The sequence below is a fragment of the Neovison vison genome, chromosome 1 (genome assembly GCF_020171115.1).
Source record: "Neovison vison isolate M4711 chromosome 1, ASM_NN_V1, whole genome shotgun sequence".
Classification (NCBI taxonomy): Eukaryota; Metazoa; Chordata; class Mammalia; order Carnivora; family Mustelidae; genus Neogale; species Neogale vison.
The window spans coordinates 87,710,348-87,728,913 of record NC_058091.1 but is presented as its reverse complement, the minus strand read 5'-3'; the positions used below and the strand labels follow the sequence as shown (position 1 = coordinate 87,728,913).

Below are 18,566 nucleotides of genomic sequence, written 5' to 3'. Positions count from 1 at the left end.
AGTCCGAACCTCTGGCTTCCCTGAAGGGGAAACTGAGCCTCAGGGATCGGCAACTCGCCCAGGGAAAGGGATCATTAGAGGCCACAGTGGAACTGGAAACAACCCTGTGCCCTGTAGGTACATCCCTAGGCCTGCTCCTGGGCCATTTTGGGCAGAATGAACATGTCCATGTCTAGATTTCTGAACACTCCACACTGAGGGCATGCTCTGGACATCCTTCTTAAAGGCGGGGCCACCCGGGCAAAGGCTTTTGCTAGCAGTACACCTAGAGAAGGTTTCTCTGAACTTAAAAGGAGTACATGAACGGAGTCTCTTGACGCTGCCACTCCCGGGACTTGTACTGGGAAGAAAGCGGCTAGTACAGTCATTTTTGAACAAGAGAGCTACACCATCGCCTGGAAGAAAAGGAATATCTAACAGAAGAGAAAAAAATAGTCCCTTACCATGTGATATCGGTGAGTTTCTCCTGAGCTGCTGCCCTTTTTCAAGACTTTACCACTTCTCTCCCAGGCTTGTACCATTTCCTTGTAAAACAGTGTTTTAAAGAAATTGTTAAAAGGTTTTAAGTTACAATAAGATGCAGAGAAAAGCATGCTGTGTGCCTACCACCACAATTTTTTTTATATTAAATGTCCATATTTTTTTTCCAATTTATTTATTTTCAGAAAAACATTATTCATTATTTTTTCACCACACCCAGTGCTCCATGCAAACCGTGCCCTCTGTAATACCCACCACCTGGTACCCCAACCTCCCACCACCCCCGCCACTTCAAACCCCTCAGATTGTTTTTCAGAGTCCATAGTCTCTCATGGTTCACCTCCCCTTCCAATTTACCCAAATTCCCTACTCCTCTCTAACGCCCCTTGTCCTCCATGCTATTTGTTATGCTCCACAAATAAGTGAAACCATATGATAATTGACTCTCTCTGCTTGACTGATTTCACTCAGCATAATCTCTTCCAGTCCCGTCCATGTTGCTACAAAAGTTGGGTATTCATCCTTTCTGATGGAGGCAGACTCCATACACACTCCATAGTGTATATGGACCACATCTTCCTTATCCATTCATCCGTTGAAGGGCATCTTGGTTCTTTCCATAGTTTGGCGACTGTGGCCATTGCTGCTATAAACATTGGGGTACAGATGGCCCTTCTTTTCACGACATCTGTATCTTTGGGGTAAATACCCAGGAGCTACCACCACAATTTTAAAAAAAAAAAGCTCACACCTTCTTATTCCATACCTGTGTACATTACGTACACTCCATGCATGTATACGTAACATATAGATACCACGGGCATTCTATACGTGGGTGTGTATATAATCTTATAGCTGAAGCCCCTTCCCACTTCCCCACTGTCCTGCTCCCACCCTCCCCTCCTCTGTCACTGATAGCCTGAAATGGTTCTCTATTATTTCCAGCCATGAAGGTACAGAATTGGTCTCCAACTGAATGTACTTTTTATAACTTAGTATTTTTTTTAAACTTTATTTATTTATTTTAAAGAGGGAGGGGAGGGGAGGGAGAACGGGAGAGGCGAAAGAGAGAATTTTAAGCAGGCTCCACACCCAGTGGGGAGCCCAATGCAGGGCTTCATCTCATGACCTTGAGATCATGACCTGAGCTGAAACCAAGAGCTGGACGCTTAACAGACAGAGCCATCCAGGTGCCCCGAGTAACTTAGGTTTTGATTCAATGTTATGTTTTCAGGCTGTAGCCATGTTGATACATGTAGATCCAGTTTCTTCTTTTAATTGAATTAATTTTAATTTCAAGCCTTCATTGGAGTCCAGTGTATTAGCTTGCTAGGGCTGCCGTGACAAAGTGCTAAAGACTGGGTGGCCCAAACAACAAAAATTCATTTCCTTGGGGCACCTGAGTGGCTCAGTGGGTTAAGCCTCTGCCTTCGGCTCAGGTCATGATAGCAGGGTCCTGGGATGGAGCCCCGCATCAGGCTCTCTGCTCAGCAGGGAGGCTGCTTTCCCCCCTCTCTCTCTGTCTGCCTCTCTGCCTACTTGTGATCTCTTTCTCTCTGTCAAATAAACAAATTAAATCTTTAAAAAAAATTCATTTCCTTGCAGTTATGGAGGCTAGAGGGGGCAAGATGAATATGTTGGCAGGGTTGGTTTCTTCTGAGGACCCTCTCCTGGGCTTGTAAATGGCCACTGCTTCTCCCTGTGTCTCATTTCCTCTTCCTAGAAAGACATCAGTCATACTGGATTGCCTCATTATAACTTAATCACCATTTTAAAGACCCTACCTTCTGTGGTATATATATGTACATATAGACATTTAGATACACACAAGGGAATACTATGCAGCCATCAAAAAAAACACGAAATCTTGCCAATTGCAATGACGACGTGGATGGAACTAGAGGGTATTATGCTAAGTGAAATGAGTCAATCAGAGAAAGGCAATTATCATATGATCTCACTGATATGAGGAATTTGAGAAACAAGACAAAGGATCATAGGGGAAGGGAGGGAAAAATCAAGCAAGATGAAACCAGAGAGGGAGACAAACCATAAGAGACTCCTAATCTTAGGAAACAAACTGAGGGCTGCTGGAGTAGAGATAGGTGGGAGGGATGGAGTGGCTGGGGGATGGACATTGGGGAGGGTATGTGCTATGGTGAGAGCTGTGAATTGTGTAAGACTTATGATTCATAGACCTGTACCCCTGAAACAAATCATATATAATGTGTTAGTTAAAAAAAAAAAAAGACCCTATCTGCAAATACAGTTACCATCTGAGGTCCTGGAGGTTTAGGATTTTAACACATGAGCTTTGGGGGAATTCGGTTCAGCCCACAATAGCCATCATGTTGGTAGTTTCTTTCTCTCTCTCTCTCCTTTTCTCTGTCTCTCTCCCTCTCTCTCTACTATCACAAGCAGTGTCATAGTGACCATCTTTGTATATGTCTCTTTGAACACATGAGGGGATTTCCCTGGGACCAGCACTGGAAGTGGAGTGCTGGATGCAATGGTGTGTATATTGCAGCTCAATTAGACGAGGACACATTGCTTTCCAAAGCAGCCCTGGAACTGATACTTTCACCAGCAGCGTGCGAGTGTTTCCTGAATGTTCGGTATGGCCAGACTTTCAAATTTTGCCAGTCTGATGGTGGAGAAATGGCTCCGTATTGTGATCTTAATTTTAATTTCCTTGATTGTTTATGAAGTTGATATTTTTATGTTTATTTAATGGCCATTCATATTTTCCGTTCTATGAATCACCTGTTCATACCTTGGCTTATTTTCCTATTGTTTTATCTTTACTGATCTGCAAGAAATTTGTATATATTCTAGATACCACTTCTTGCTTAACTCTAGGGATCTCTTCTCTGATCTCCTTGCTTCCAGTGTCTCCACTTGTCGACTCTTCTTTGAGGATCTTTACCCTCTTCCCAGAGACCACAGGATAAGATGCAGACGTCAGGCCCTCATGACTGAGCTGAAGCCTGACTTTCCAGCCTTCCTCCCCAGCTTCTCTCCCTGTAGATTCCAACCACCCAGGCTGAGTCCCAGCTCCAGGAGCATGCATCACGTTTATGCTTCTAGACCTTTGCATGCTGCTCTTGCTGCCTGGAATATCTGGCCTCTCCTTTGCTGACTGCAGAAATTAGATATGCTTTTCCAAATCTAGCTCTGATGTCAGCTCTTGGGTAAGGCCCCACAGTCCCTTCACAGTGGGAGGACAGTTTGTACATACCATTACCATGTTAACTGCACCCAGTGTTTTAGGGTTGGTTGTTGAGCTCTATTTCCTTGGCCAGATTGTGAGCCCCACCAAAAGCAAGCAATTTTTCCCCTTTTTTCATCTTCATGTTCTCAGTACTGATATGTAGCAGTGCTTGATGTTTGTTGAATTTTATTTTTTAGATCCTATGTGTTATTTAAAAGATTACAATTATTAATGAGTAGGCAGCTGTAATAGAATTGTTTAGATTATTTTTCCTGCCTGAAATTTGCTCATTATCCCTAAGGTCATAAACTTGGGTTCACAAAAAACTCTGCAGGATATACGATGGACAGATGTAGTTTAGCTGTGTAAGCCTGAGTTGGGGAATTGGAAGAAAACCCACTGTGAGTAAACACTGAGAGGTGGTTGCTATAATAGTTACAGCAATGCTAAGGCATAGCAATGAAAGGGTAGTGTCTAGGATGAGACAATAGTCTGTTCTCTTCTCAGATAAGTGTCAGAGTGCTGTTGGGTTCTGAGCATGCTTTAAGAAGGAGGGACAGGCCAAGTAGAGTACCTTCAGGAGGAGGCCAGCCAAGAGAGTAAGGAGGTAAGATTCCATGTCACCTGAGATAGGACAGACAGAGTCCAGGCTGTTTATCCTGTAGGCTGGAGTCACCAGAGGGTATATAACTGTCTTCACACACCATGCACAAGGGGCTGTCTTTTGGAACAAAGAATCGAATTGTCCTGTATCTTTCCAAGAAAGACAACCAGGGCTGATGGAAGAAATTTATGAAGAGATGGACTTTTGCCAAATAGATTAAAACATTTTAAGCATACAGATGTGAGAAGATGGTTGGCTGTTTCCAGAAGGGAGGACTACTCCTTTGGGGTGGGGGGAAGTATTTATGAGATAGCCTGGTGACCAGTTAGCAAGGAATGATGTCTAGGGAACTTGGGGATCAAATGGTGATTGGGTTTGGATTACATGACCTTTATAGGCCTTTCCAAAGCTGAAATTTCACAATTCTATGACTGAGTCAGATGGATCCAAGTGGGGGACCAAAGTCTCAAAACATCTTTGAGTCCTGCTAAATGAAATTTATTCTTTGATAGGAAGGACCTCCAGCTAACAGTCTTCTGTTGCCCCCTGGTCCCAAGCCCCATCACCATCTTAAGCAACTCCATGTCTATATAGATGTCTGAGACAGTAAGCTATCTGTACTCCCAGCCTTCAAAGATCTTCTCCACTCTCTTGGGTACCTACTTGGCCAAACCCTAGAATAACAATACCCAAACTGTAATATGTATACTAGAAAAACATGGATAACTTGTTAAAAGCATAGTTTCCTGGGCTGTAGGAGTATAGCATATGATCGAGGTTTAAGCCATAAGCACACTGCATTCCTATGGATCTTGTGATTGGTCTGGGGATTGGCATGTAAGCAAATCAGAGCTGATGAGATTCCATCAGACAGTTAGGGTAGATGGTAGTACTCTTTTCCATTGGCTGAGACATCATTAGGTTTCAAGCTATCCCATTCCCATCACGTTAGTAGGAAGAGCCTAGAAGCAAAGCCAAAATGTGAGAAGATAAAGTTGAGAGATTGGGAAAATCTTGTTTAATGATACAATTTGAGTTCTGAACCCAAATACACCCAGAGCCAGACTGTCCCTGGGCTTTGTGATTATCTGCATGAATTCATTTTATCTTTTGTTTATGCCACTTGAATTAGGTTTCCTGCCACCTGAAAGTTTCTAAGTGATACAAACCTAAACACTATTCCTTGCCCACAGATTTGATTGGGTTGGGCTGTCAGAAGAGGTGGGCTTAGTTTGTAAAACTTGTGCTCTTGCTAAAGTGCATGGCTGTCACCCAAGCTCTGGTGGGTCAGCACCTACCTATCGTGTATTAAAGATCCATTAGGTACTGAGCATTCTTCCACATCTACAAGTGATCGAAATAGAAGACTTGATCCTTCCCCTCAACAAATTTGTGCTCTATCAGGTGCAAGACAAAATATGAGGCAAGTGTCAAATGAGTTATGTGGGGGTAGGATCTTGGGGGCACTCATTGTGTATTGGGCTGGTCAAGTAAAAATGCATGGACAACAGGGTGACAACAAGTTCTTAAACAGTATATGAATAGAGGAAAGGAAGGAAGCTTTATGAAAAGCTGGGAAACCACTTTCCACCCTGGGCCTGGCAGAATGGCTTCTGCAAAAAAGGTGGCAAGAAGAAGGTTCATTCTGTCTTCAATGAGGTAGTGACCAGAGAACACACCATCGACATCCACAAGTGCATCCACGGAGTGGTTTCTGGAGAAGCGTGCCCCTCGGGCTCTCAAAGAGATCTTGCCATGAAGGAGATGGGAACTGTAGATGTGCATGTTGAAACCAAGCTCAACAAAGCTATCTGGACCAAAGGAATAAGGAATGTTCCATCCTATATTCACGAGTAGTGGTCCAGAAAACAGAAGGGGTATGAAGGTTCACTAAACAAGCTCTATACGTTGGTTACCTATGTACCTGTCACCACTTTCAGAAATCTACAGACTGTTAATGTGGATGAGAACTAATTGCTGATTATCAAATAAAGGACGAAAACTGAAAAAAAAGAAGCTGGAACACCATTTCTAAGAAGCTTATATAAACTTTGAGTAATATATGGTCCACGGGACAGAAATAGAGTTAAATAAACTTCCATATAATTATATCATATAGTGTGCTTTGGATGAGATAATTGTATAGGCAGACAGATGTACCAGGGCAGAAAGATGAAAAATCCAAAAGGCCTAGGAATTAGAGACCTTTTGGGTTACTAATACACTAACCCAATGTAGGTAACAGTGGCAAAAAATGTTTAATTGGATAAATTACGTGCTTTGAAAGTTGCCAGGTTGTGTGTGTTCCTCTGGCTCTACAGGTTAATTGCTCTGTTAATTTGGAACAGGGCTTGCCTCCTCTAAAACTGACAGTGGATTTAATCTTCATAGTGTCTCTCTTACTTTCTTGGGAGAGCTGGGGTGGAATGAACACTGGACCATGCTCCATGCCTGTTCCTGTTTTTAGAATGAGGTCAACCAGGGTTCCCTCCACCAGGCCTGCTTTCCTGTCTCCCAAACTAGGAGCCCACTGCTTCCTACCAGCACTGAGAATGCTGGGGCAATACCCAAAGTCTCTCCTAGTCTTTTACCCTGGTGACTTGGAATTTTTGTGCTGTGTAGCTCCATGCTTGTTTCATATGTGATGCCAGCAGACCCTCATTTCACTTGTTTCTGCTCCCCTTATTCAGCTAATTCATAAGGGCCTTGGGGAAAGGGGCCCACTCTTTTTTTTTTTTGCTATACCAATGTCCATTACCCTCTCCTACCCTAAGGCCTCACCCAGTGCTTCGTCTATACTAGACACTCAGTACCAAGTTTGCAGAAGAAATGGATGTGTATATATAATTCTGCCACTAGATGTTGGAAATTCACCTGGAAACCCCAAGTCCCCTGGGGTCTCCTTCTTGAGGCACTGTCCCTTGGGTCCAGATTTTATTTGTTACTTATCCTCAGCTATATTCCAGCAAGTCTATGTTCTATAGGTCATCATCACACTCTTCAGAGTGGAGTGCCTGAGACTCTTGCTCATATATCATATACCATTAGACCAAAAGACCCAATCCCACCAGGGGTGAGACTTGGGAGGGGCACAGGAATGATGGGGGCAGAGACCCACATCCTGCCTCAGAAAATAAATACAAATCTATAAAAGGATTCCGTGGAGGTTTATGGTGGCTTCCCCTGGCAAGTGACCATCCTGTAAGAGCTTATTTCTGATGTCAGAATTTTCATCTTTTGGGATTGAAACATTGTTTTGTGTTAAACTAAAAGCTCTTTTCACCCATCCCATTAAACGACTATGTATTATTATCTCAGTGTGAAGGACAAGAGGGAGAAGGGTCTCAGAGGAAGGGAGAACTAAGTAGGATACACTGTTGGAGTGGAACATTCCAAAGTGACAGGGTCAGGTCAAGTGCACAGAGGGCTTGGAGGTCACAGCAGGGAGAATGCGAAGGAGCTTTCTGACTGTCAGCTGTGAGTCTGGAGTGAGGGAAGTAACTGAGCCATGGGATCTGGATCAACAAACCTCATTCATACCTTCCTTCACTTATTCAATACATATTTGCCAAGTGGGTAATACAGTGGCTCACGTATTAACCAAACGATGGCATTTTTTAGGGAGAAAGAAGTCACTATTAATATCTATGCTGGGATATTGGGTGAACCAGGATGTGTCGTCACCTTAGTAACATCTGCAAGACTTCATGTAGGACAGACATAAATACCCTGCTGTGCTCAAGACACCTGCAAATGAGAGGCAGGACACTGACACAGTGGTAACAAAGATAGCAAACACCCAGAGAATATTTTTTTAACGTGCCAGGTACTGTGCTAAATACTTTTTATGACTCATTTAATCCTTCTTGTCATTGCTAATGTTATTCCCATTACACTGTGAAAAAGGAGGGAGCAGGCCCCAAATGGAGTCACTTTTGCTAAACCTGATGTCAGCAAAACAAGACAATGCTAATAACCTCATTGAAGTTTCAGCCCCATAGGAATGTAAGCTTTAGCCAGTTAACATGGAATTGTCTAATCAGCACTAGGAAAGCAATCTACCCCCATAGGCCCTTTCCATTACCCTTAGGAGGCTGACCTTACCTGAAACAACACAAGTGACCCTGAAGTGGGTCCATTTAGATGCAGGAATTTTTAAAATAAATTCAGTACAATACCGTAAATGTATTTTTTCTTCCTTATGAACTTATGAATAACATTCTCTTTTATCTAGCTTATTTTATTATAAGAATACAGCATATAATTTATATTATACACAAAATATGTATTAATTGGCTGTTTATGTTTCATCAATAGCAGGATATTAGGTATGTTTTTGGAAGAGTCAAAAGTTATATGTAGATTTGCAACTACATGGAGGGGGATGGTTAGTGCCCATAAACTTGTATTGTTCAAGGTCAAATGTACATTTTTTGCTGATAATTTCCTTTTTCTGCCCTCTTCTCTGCCTTTAAAATCTTCTCTCTCCTATAGCTCTGTGGGGCTCCTTTCTACTTGGACGGATGGGACAGGATGCTGGACGGGGTGCTGCCCGCCTGATTCACGCATCATTTAATAGAGCCGATTTGATCTTCAAATATACTCAGTTGAATTTTGTTATTTAATGACACAGGGGGCGCCTGGGTGGCTCAGTGGGTTAAGCCGCTGCCTTCGGCTCAGGTCATGATCTCGGGGTCCTGGGATCGAGTCACAGATGTGAACACTTGCCAGCACCAAATGGCTAGGCAGAGGAAGAGCCAGAATTCCCAAGCAGGTTGGCTGGTTCCTGAGCCAGGCTCTTCTGTACTAAGGCAGTGCTGAGGGGTTTCTGAGGAGGGGGACAAACTTCCATCTGGGGAAACCAAGTTGGGTTTCCTGGTAAAAACAGCATTCAGCTGCTCTGTAAAGTAGATGAACGGGGAAGAGCATTCCAGTGGTGGGGGGAAAATGGCAGGATCAGAAGCATAAAAGCAGGAAAAATGATCATGTTTGGAAACAGAAAGGATAAGGTTTGGGCCAGGGCATTTTGGAATTCATAATAGCTAACAACTGCTAAAGTCTTACTAAGTATTTTGTCTTTTCATCACCACAGCACCTTGTGAGGGTGTCACTATTTTTATTCCCATTTTACAGATAAGGAGATCGATGCTGTAGGAGGTGAAATAACCGGTCAACCATGGGTCAGAGATGATGCTGGGAAGCCCATCCTAGCAGTCTGAAGCCAAAGGACACACTCTTAATCTTTAAGATTGTACCTTCTTGTGGGATGGGTGACATAGGACACTTGCTTCTGACTAGGCTGAGGAGAGCTTAATTTATCATGGGTGAGGAATAAAGACACAGGAGGCGGGTGGATGAAGGGCCATACTGTCGTCATTCTGTTTTGGGTGAGAAGAATCAGGAAAGCTCATTTTCATGGGGCTGTGTTGGTTTTTAATTTGTTGGAGGAGGGAGTTTTGGTCGTGGGTGTCCTGCTTCAAATCTAACTCAACTCCAGTAATTTCTCATGAAGCCTACTGTATGGCTTTAATTTTCCCTTTATATAAACAAATGAGATTCTCTAAGCAAGGGATTCAGGATATTAGAATATTAAGTAACTTAGCTGGCCTGTCAAGAGGGTTAGGAAGTGAGATGAATGTGTATCATTATGGTCTTCAAAGTTGCCAGGAATCTTCTGTCACCCAGTTCTACTGAAAATTCTGGTTTTCTCCAAGTCCTTTGAAGAAATGGGGAAAAGGGAAAAGGGAAAGGGAGAAATGTCCTTGATGCCCTTTGAATGGGAGGGAAAGGACTTCCTTATAAATGCTGTGATTCTTCAGCAATGTCCCCCAGCCAGGCTAAGGTTGTAGATCAGCTCTTGCATGGGTCAGCAGTGAGAGGGCTCACTGTCTGGTCCCTCCCATGAAAATGCATTCCTATTTCAGCAAATGCCAGCTCCCCCTGAGTCTGGCACTGCTACTTAAAACGTGGATGGGTTTCCCCATCCCTGGAGGGCTAGACGGTGTTGGCTTGACATTTGTTGCCCCTTCTTGGGTGCCATACCTAGGGGACTGTGTTTAGCTCACCTGGCCCAGTGATTAGGGTTCTCAGAAGTGTTGTCAGCATCTCAGACCTAGTAACACATGATTATAAGCTGTTGTACCTTTTTGTAGAAATCAGCTCTTGGATTAAAAAATCTCACCTATTCTCTAACATTTGTGAGATAGATCTGAGCAAGAGCTTGAGAAATACAATTGTCTAAGTACAATGGGTACTTTCTCATCATTTCAAATGCTAGCAATTATAACTCTGGTTTTCTATTCTTCTTTGAAGAGAAACTATTTACATTCATTTATTTATTCAACAATTATTTCATAAATGCCTCCTGTATCAGGGACTAAGTGCATGGTGTGGTCCATGTGAAAAGTGTAGAAACGATCCTAGCCTCATGGAACTTGCGGTCAGAGGGGATGAGCATGACGTGAACAAAATCACACAGACAACAGAGTGAAGTTGTGAGTAAGTTTGTGAGCGGAAATGCACTCGGTGTTTCAGGCATGACTTCCTGCCTACGTGTGCGGTCTGGGCAAATATGCCAACCTAAGTTTTTTCTCGATAAAACTTCAGGTTTTATACCATTGTGTCTGAAAGTCCATTTCCAGTGCTATTAGATTCTCAGCGGGTGCAGCACATCTTTTCACTGGCTTGACTTATTTGCCCCAAATGAATGATAAATTCCAGCTTGATTCCTGGAGCATTTCAAGAGGTGTTTAGTGATGAACCCAGAGAGAGGGAGCTAGGGCACCCCTTTTCCCAACCTGCTGCTTAAGCATCTGTGAATAGCAGCAACGAGCCCACCAGCAGCTGCCAAATTCCCCTCCTCCCTGAGGCTGTGGCTGCGGTGAACTCACTTAAGATGGGGTGGTTTGCCTGCTGCTTCCTTATAAATTGAACCCAATTAGGGAGGAAAAAGGGTTTTCTTCTCTTTAATATTAAGAAGATGGCACATGAGGTAATGCATGGCCTCTCCATCCCTGTCTGGGAACATCAGTTTCCCGAGCCCATGCCATGTTCCATCACCACCCTCTCTCACTCGTCACCGGGTTCTGAGCCAACCCAACAGAAACTCAGTGCAGGGATCAGAGTTCCGCTCCCTCCAGCTTTTATTATTTCCCAACTCTTCTGCTAGGACTGTCACTGATGTCCATGACATGGGCTCTAAATAGAGACTCAGCAAAAAAGAGGGAAGCGTGTCACAGGTTCACCACTGCTTTGCATTGGGACATGAAATATGAGACTAAGGGCTTTTCCTTATTCCTAGCAGCTGCTGCTGCTGCTCTCTTTCTTGGACAGGGAGGATTAGAAGGAGTGACCCTGAGTGTCACTGAATCTGGCTGATCTACCATGTTATGACAACCTGGCCCAGCAAATCAGAGGCAGCTTCTAGGTACCACCATTTCCCTTCTGGCTTCCTGCTGGTGAATGGTTCATGTAGTCCATCAGAATCTCTCTATGGACCTGTCCCAACCCTCAGAGTGCTCACAGGGTAGCAGAGGCCACACCAGATTATTTCAGGGTCTCCTGTGGTTACTGAAACTTGGTGTTGAGGGTGGGAAATGTGGAGCAGGTGGTGCCTTCCTAGCCTGCGGAAGCAAGATATCTTGGTAGCTTATCAGAATTGCCGTAGGTGAAGACCACAGAGAAGTTATGGCACTTGTCAGTGCAGGACACACTGGGGCACTGGTGAGTTGGTCACGTGGCATTGCCTCTAGGTGAGCACAGGCACCCTTCTGTAGGTGAGGGGCACTCAGGGTGGGAAGGCTTGTGTGAGTAGGTTAGGCCCACCCAGGTGCTCTACATCCTGAAAGTCGGCCGACAAGGAGCCTTAATGCCATCTGCAAAATCTCTTTGCCATATAATGTGTTATGAATATGAGAAAACCACTGGGAGGCAGACATCAGAGGGCCATCGGAGAGCTCTTCCTGCCACACCAGCTAAGTGGACAGATGATGTTGTGCAGGCAGTAGTGAGGTGAGAAAGAGTTGGGGCGAAAGGCAGCAGGGCAGGCTGGTGTGTACAGTCTGGGCTTCCCAGTGGACGTGGAGCCAGGGAAGCTGAGGAGCACTGGTGTTCCTCCAGGAGAACCTACAAAGCTAGAGAGCCTGGGACTAGGCCTTCTTTCCTCTGCCTCTGTCTGGCATGGTGAGCTTCAGGCACAGGGCAACAAACCCTTTGGATTTCTCCCTTGCTTGCCTGGTGAGATCAGAGGCCACCACCGAACTGGAAGTCAGCACAGAGCAGCTCACCCTCACCTGTACTGAGATCAGAGCTACAAGTCTCACGAGCGTGGAGCAGAGGGCCCTGAGTGGCTCGTGACTGAGGGTGTCCCGATGGAGGGAAGGCCAGGACGCCCACGTGGGGTTTGTGAGGGGCCCACAGTCACCCCCTTGCCAGAGTTAGCCTCCTATCCTGAACTCTGATCTGGTGTCCACAGGTGGCCTATTTCCTACTGCCACATCTCCAGGTGTTAATGAGATGTTTAAGGCCATCTGTGGTCCCAAGTTATCTCCACTCCAACGTGAGGGGTCCTCCGGGGATCATGCCAGCTTTAAAGATACGTCACTCTGGATTAAGCTCAGGCATTATCAGTCCATAAGAGCTCACTGTTAAACACACACAGCTAATGTTCTATTATTATCTCTGCTGTAGGAAGGGGCTCATCAGCTCTTCGGTTCCTTTCCAGCTTAGGAATAGGAAATGAAGGAGAAAGTTTTAGGGGCAGACTAGGGGAGACATGAGTCCCTGAACCCTGTTAGGGCCGATTTAATGTTAAAACCTGTTTAACTATTAGGGCCTGCTTAGCCAGAGCGACTCCATATTGCCTAGGTAACCATATTGTTGTTTACATCCACGGACTTCATTCCGAGAATAAACACCCCAGTAGTTCCTGGTATCGGTTCTAGGTATCGATTCTGGGAGTAAATGCCTTAACAATAGAAGCCACGTACCTTGGGTCTATGGCTGTGCCCTATAAAACCAGCCTGTGAGAACTGGACGGAGTTGCTTTCTTCAGAGGTGGCCCTGGCTGGTCAATCTGACTTCTAATGCTTGGCATAGAATAAAGCTTTGCTTAGCTTTCACTTTGTCTCAGTCTTGTTCCTTTGATAACGGACCCCAACAAACCCCAGATGTGGGAGGGACCCAGACGTTCCCGTGGTCCGGCCTGTTGTGTGTAGAGGGTCTCCTGGTTGCACGGTTATTCCAGTCTTTCTGGGAATAATTCCAGTGACCACAGATTCACTAACAATCAGCTAAAGTAACCCATCTTCGGATCCTCGAATTGTCACGTCCTCCTTGTAGAGGTTGCTATCTCTGCCCTATGGCATACACACATTGTACGACCCTGACCTTTGGGACCTCACAGACTGCTTTCCTTCACATTCCTTCTGTCAGCAAGCTTCTACTGAGCTCCTGTTATGTGCTGGGCAAACTATAGGGGTTTTAGAGAATAATATGACTCAGGCACGGCACCAGCAGCAAAAAGGGAGCCCCAGTGCTTGAGGAGGGCAACCAGCCCCTCTCCACATCCCCTCTTCTCTGGTGGGACAACCCAGACCATCCCAGAGTCTGAAAAACTGAACATTTTTTCAGAGTCCCCTCAAAGAGGGACTCATTGTGGTTATTTGTTTCCAGACATGCTCTAGCAGAGGCTCCCCCTTCTGCTCTGCACTCTCAGGGTCCCCACAATGAAAGCAAGCTTTCACTGTGGGAAGGAAATCTGCCAGCACTGCTCTAGATGCTCTGCTCCTGTCCACCCAGCCTGATGGTAGGCACATCACAGGCCACCATGAAACCCTAGCTGTGACTCAGTTACCTCATCTATGAAATGGGAGTAATAATAGTTTCCACCTCATAGGGATGCCTGAAGATGAAATGCGTTAATATGCAGCACGGTGCCTGGCACACAGTGAATGCTCAGTGAATGCCACCAACATGATCACCATCGCTGCCATGATCCTGTTAGTCATGCCTTTGGAGTGAATGGAAAATGAACCCCTTCCATTTTCCCTTGGCGTGCACATTTTTCTTACCTGTCTTGTATTGCATAGAAGTGGAGGGTTTGCTTTTAACCCTGAGGAAGCGATCTTATTCGAGCTGGCTCCTGTTTGGTCTGTTGAGCTGATAGAAGTAGCTAGCCATCCTTGAGCACCATCACACATCATTGTCTTGCATGCTTACAACCTCTGGGAGGTAAGTATTATTTTCCACTTGACAGATGGGGTAGCTGGGTCTTGGAGAGCTGAAAGTGCCCCATGGCTACGTAGCTAGTAAGTATCAGAGCCTATGGTGCAAACTCAGGTCATGATATTTCTATTCTACTTACTGAATCTTGGATGCCAATGGCCATTCCTGCCACCAGCACATGTCCCATCTCCCAAATGCAGGTAACCCTCAAGTAGTGGTTTCAGCAACCCTCCCAAACTCTTGTCCAGGCCACTGCTAAAAGTTTTGAAGTTCCCAGGCCTCCAGGTAGAACCTGAAAGGACAGGTGTGAGTGAGCTATGCAGAGGGAGCCTTGGGGAATTGGAATCATGGAATGACAGAACCCAGAGAATAGGGGATGAGAGGAAGTCAGGATGAGTAGGGACACGGAGCTGGACTGCCAGGGGTCAGGACCACCACCCACTAGCTGTGTGACCTCTGGGTCTCAGTGTCTTTAGCTGTAAAATGGGGACTAAAATAATGGCGCCTCCTTTATTGGTTGGTTGTGAGGATTAAGTGAGACATATTTTATGAAGTTTTCAGTGCAGAGCTCAATCTGTGTTAGGCATGACTATTATGATGATTGTTTCCCACGTGTGGTCAGTGATGGCTTCTCCTTCATGGAGGGCAGAGCTGAGGCACAGCCTGGCAGCTTGAGGGAGGGTAGGGGGTGGGGGCAAACCCCATCTTACCTTCTCCTTCCTGGCCGTCCCTCAGTGTCCACTCAGACCCAGACTCTAACTCCCATCCATGCTCTTCAGCTCAGGCCAGGGTGCCTCTTTTCCTGAGCACACACACCTCAGAAATGCTACACACGTTGCCAAGAAACCACCTTCCTCATCTATTTTAAAACCTTGTCAAGCTCCCTGTTTACTGTTTTAAAAGGTTATGTTCTAAAGAGGGACATGGTTAAGTAAATTATGGCACATCAACCTGATGGGATATTAAGCAACCATTAAAGTGATAATTATGAGGATTGTGTAGCAACATGGGAAATGCTTACAGATTGATACGAAATGAAAAACAGGATAAAAAAGTGGATTACACGATGATTGTAACTAATCAAAACTACATACCTATGAACAAGCCCGGGAAAACCATGGCATTACTTTCCCTTTCTTTATTGCTTGTTCCTTCCTCCCTCTTTCTTCCTTCTTCCTTGAATTTCCTCCCTCTCACTTACCACAAGGTTCTGAACTACTCTGGGCAGACACCATGCTGATCACCCAACTGAGAGAGGCGAAGAGACAGTTTCTGCCCTCAAGAACTCTCACCAGAAAGACAAATCTGAAAACAACCTCAACAGGTCAGAGTGTAAATAATTCAGTGTGACAAAGAAAGTAATTAAGTCTGATCAGGGGAATCAGCAAAGCTTCCCTGATAGTATCCTAGTAGCTAAATTAGAAGGTGTTCAGTTAGAGGGGAAGAGAGTTCCAGGTAGAGGGAACAGCATGTGCAAAGTTGTGGAGATGTGGGAGAAGGGGCCTCACTTATGGCTCATTGATCCCTGGGTTCTGTGTCCAGTAGGGGAGTGAAGGGACTACACATCCACCTGACATTACCCTCATGGGTCAGGGAGGCTCAACCTCACAACTATATCTAGGATCCCATCATAACCCTGGCATTCTGGAATTTATCAAAATCATTGTGAATCCACCTGATAGTTTCATAGGATCTATGGAAGTCGGTCAGGAGAAGTTCATGGAGTATCTAGCCGCCCATCATCCCAATCACCCTGGAAGCTAGTTGGAAATAGTAGTTTACCTCTGTTAGGGGTGTTCGGGCATTATTGGTCAGGCCCATGACCCTCATTTCAGAAGTACAGAGATTGTAGCTTAGAGAAGGGAAGTCAGTGATTTATTGAGTCACCTAGCAAATTACCCAGCTCTGTCTCCAAAGCCAGTGCTTTGTGTAGCACACCACATTCCCTTGCCAGTGAAAGCAGTCTAACCTTTTCCCTCCCATGAACCAGCACTTCCCTATTGGCCCTTTTCATGCCGGGAGTGGATGGCCTTTCCCGAGACTGTAAGAGGTTGTGGACAGACCCTCCTTCCCACTCATGACCTTCACAATTATGTCCCCACAACTTCCATCTTCCTAGGCAAACCAGTTAGCATAGTGTCATACTCTTTCTGCTCAGGAGCAGCCTTAGGGTCTCAAGGTCACATGATCCTCCTCCACCTCCAACACCTTCTTGCTTCCTCAAGAAAGGAAAAGTGGCAGACTGGGAAAAGAGTCCAAGGCTCCCATGCTCCTTTCAGCTCAGAAGTTGCCAAAAGAAAAATCCTTCCTGACTCTGCAACTCAGCCTTCTTATTTGGCAATGGTGGGGGCACTAGGAATGTTTGAACTAGTGACCTCAGGGCCCTCTAGGCCCGATGACCCTGTGACAAAGTTTTTGAGAATCTGCAGGTGGAATGGTAAAGACTAGCTACTGTAGATAATCCTGCTTTCTTCAGTTTGACCTGCATGCTTCGGGGATACACTACAGGGACCTGGGGTTGTGATGAGGCCACCACTGGAATCGCACAGTGGAAACTGGGCTATCAGGTACCTAGACCAATCTGGACAATAAAGGGTCTTTGGGCCATTTGCCACTTGTTTTTCCACCTATAAATTTGTTCACTTGCTTTGGCATTTATGTGGTTTTAGAACACTATTATCTTGTCAACACTGTTCTACAGCATTGACATTATCTCTTAATTACACAATTACTTTGTTATGTACTATAGACCTAGTAATAAAATATTTGATGTGCTCAAGCACAGACTGGGTTGTTAAAAATATAATTTGAGTCAAACCGTCTTATAAAAATCACTAATACGTGTCACACTCAGAAAAGACCTTTGTTGTGTTCTATTTATTCCCCCACTGAAAAGAAGGACAGACTGAGGCCCCGAGAGGAGAAGATGGCTACTGAGGCTCACACAGATGGTTATTAGAATGAATTTTTCAGATGGGAAAGCCCACCCTCCATCACACAGAAACTAGGCAGAACTAGGGGCTAGAGCTCAGGACTGTTAATCCTGAGGCCACCACATTCTCTTTTGTTCATAAGGAGGTTATGAAACTTTCCTCTGCCTTGTGTTACCCACAAGATCTGTCCAGGTCAGCCAGTCACCATGGTTCTGGAAGCCAAGCCCCAAGGAGCTGGCTTACCCTAAGGACCAGGTCCCATGTCTCACAGATGCTCAGTGATTGAAGGAAGGAACGTGACAAAGTCCCACTGGCTCGATCTCTACTCCTTGTCAAGGAGTCAGGTCTCCAGCAAGCTACTAGTAAGAAGCAAATTGCCAGCTGGCAGAAGCGAGGCCTAAAGCCATTTGTGCAACTGGCTACAATTCATTTGTTAGCCAAGGAACTGCCGGAGGGAACCACTTATGAGACAGGGAGGGTGGCTGAAGGAGAGTCCACGAAAGAGACAAAGAGTGGGGTGCCCTGAGGAACATGGATGAGGACTTTCTGGAGCTGGTGACAGCATAATAATTGTCCTAAAAGAGGTAATATTTACCCTTTGATGAAACTGACATTTCATCTCATCTCTTCCCATTGTTTTTGACCCTATTCTAACCCAGACGCGGCAGACACTTGGTGTAATTCCCCTGTAGTGACCTCAGAGGGCCTTGCAGGTTTCTTTTTCTTTCTGAGGTTGGAGGCAGCCCTAGGATTTCCCCAGAACAAAATTTCCACAGTCTTTATCTTATTTACTCCCTGTTGTTAGTTGGATTGTGTCCCTCAAAAGACATGTGGAAGTCCTAACCTCTGGAACCTGTGACAGTGACCTTATTTGGGGAAAAGATCATTGCAAATGCAACCAAGTTCAGATGAGGGCAAACTGGAGAAGGGTGGGTCCTAAATCCAATGACTGGTGTTCTGATGAGAAGAGGGAAATTTTGAACAAGAGGAGATGGCCATGTGATGACCAAGGCAGCAGCTGGAGTGTCTACGATCTCAGGAACATTGCCAGCACCCTCCAGGAGCTGGGAAGAGCCAGTGAGGGATCCTTCCCTAGAGGCTTCAGAGAGAGCAC

General features: G+C 45.2%; 1 pseudogene; it reads left to right on the top strand.

Annotated features, from left to right (window-relative positions):
* The first annotated feature begins 1,427 nt into the window (after window positions 1-1,427).
* Window positions 1,428-6,269, top strand: LOC122900885 (annotated as a pseudogene).
* The last annotated feature ends 12,297 nt before the right edge of the window (window positions 6,270-18,566 follow it).